Genomic DNA, 2,187 nt, shown 5'->3' on the forward strand with positions numbered 1-2,187 from the left:
AAACGGTAAGTTTAGTCTTTAAAGTTGTCACTGAAATTTTTTGTGACCAAATATAGTGACCAATCCTGCCTCCGCTTCTAAATATTTCTTTGTGAAGAATTCTATCGGTCACGGAATTGGTTTTTAGCTACAAAGGTAAAATACAGTCACCAAATATCTTATTGCCAACTATTCGAAACTTTGGTCCATGAATGTATCTTATGCTGACAAAACTAGCTTGTTGCCGAAATGATTGCATGTCAAATGAGGACTTTGCCGTTAGAACTATTAGTATCCAAACAATTGTTGTCGCAAATGGATTGTTTTCTAATGACGGAAAAAAAATTGGTCCCAAAATTTGTTATTGCTAATAACGTATAACTTTTGTCCCAACATCTATTTATGCTGACAAAAACTGATTCGTCACCTAAATGAATACAAAGAAAATATGAAATTTTGCCATTAAAACATTGTTAGCGGCAAAACACTGTTGTCCGTAAATCCGAATGTTCGGTGACTGAAAGTGAATTCAAATTCAAATCGGAATCCGAAACTGAAACTAAAATTAAAATTATAAATGATGCCAAACGACAGACAAATAAGAATTTCTGATGACAAAGCTCAAAAAGAATTTTAGCGTGCACTTGTTCAATTCACAAATGCTAACTGAACTCAAGTCTTATGACACTTTTTTTTCCCCTCAATTCTGCACAGATCAGTAAAATGAGCATAATGCCAGATATAGAGCCAGAAAACTAACTATACTAGTTATACAATGTTACAAATCACAAAGACTAGAAAAGAATAAGGGAGAGATAACTATCATGTTTCTGTTGCTTCTAGTTCAACTGTATGAGAAGATTTTGAGCCTCTTAAGAAAGACCGACGCCACCAAATTTGGAAGGCCGAGCTCAGATTAGGACACTCTGTTCCATGCTTAGAATAAGATTCAAACCACTCCATGAAGAACATGTCTTGATGTTTCATTGGTAGCATAAGAAGTGCCTGCCCCATGGATTCCTCCAAAACTTTTATATCTCGGCCCTTCTTGCATCTCTGTAACCAACCATAGTCTGACAACATTGGCCTAAACCACGACTGAAAAACACCACATCTAGACTGATGGGCAAAGCAGCATACTTTTCCCAAGAGCAATGAACACTGACGCTGAAACCAACTAACTTCATACCTGACAATCGGTGAAACAATTTTATGCATTGCCATTAAAGCTTCCTGTTCTGCCCAAAGATTGACGAACTCTTCGGCCATTTGTTGTTCTCCCAAAATCTCAAATAGCCACTTGATGTTATCAACTTGCACTGAGATTCGCTCTATGGAAGGCTGTTAAGAAGTTCCCACTTTACTTGACGAACCTCCTTCCTCATGTACAACAGAATCAGCGGCCTCCTTAAAAATTCCAACCAGTGAATGCAGACAAGACAGACAAATTTGATAAAGATCCTCCGTTTTGAGAGCAGTTAGGTCTTTTTCATAAACTGAGGTGTCAGATAAGAGACCTTTTACCGAGGACTTGAGCTCTCGCCTTGATGAACTGAAATTGGTACACCATGTAACTGAATTAATGAGCTGGACAGCTGTATAAGGTTGGGAGTTGGTGGACTCTTCTCCTGGATATAGGCTTCCTAATGCAGGGAACAGCTTCAAGGTAAAGCGGCTCTTCAGCTTGGTTTTTTGTCATATGTATATCTGGTAAAGAGGCTCTTCAGCTTCTCCTCTTCATCCTCACTCCAGGGAACAGCTTCAAGGTACTTCAAACATGATAATACACCCCTAGTAAACATGATTCCTGCCGCAACCTAAAGGGCATTAACATAGCCCATTAGTTACTCAGGTGAAAGAATGAGCAATAGCAGATCAAGAATTAATCAAATTAATGGATAGTTTACAATATGATTGAGAAACCTTAGGTTTTAATACAGAATGAAAAGATAAAGAATTACAGGACTAGACTCCCGACTACAAGAAAGAACATAAACCAAAACAAGACAGCTCACAGGTACAACCAGTGACAGCAGAAAGATAACCTACATGTGGCTGTCCAAAACAGAGTCATGGACTGATTCCTACAAGTAGAACAATATGTTTTCAGGTAGCACTTCAAAAATCAGAGTAACAAAACCAAAGGACCCCCCAACTCCAAGATTGCATGTAATGTTCCAAAATAGGAACCTGCAGCTCACTTAAAAT

The 2,187-nt window shown here is 38.2% G+C and overlaps 1 pseudogene; it reads right to left on the minus strand.

The window, feature by feature from the left end:
- Window positions 1-533: 533 nt before the first annotated feature.
- Window positions 534-1,668, minus strand: LOC113350468 (annotated as a pseudogene).
- Between the last annotated feature and the right edge of the window lie 519 nt (window positions 1,669-2,187).

The sequence above is a fragment of the Papaver somniferum genome, chromosome 2 (genome assembly GCF_003573695.1).
Source record: "Papaver somniferum cultivar HN1 chromosome 2, ASM357369v1, whole genome shotgun sequence".
Classification (NCBI taxonomy): domain Eukaryota; kingdom Viridiplantae; phylum Streptophyta; class Magnoliopsida; order Ranunculales; family Papaveraceae; genus Papaver; species Papaver somniferum.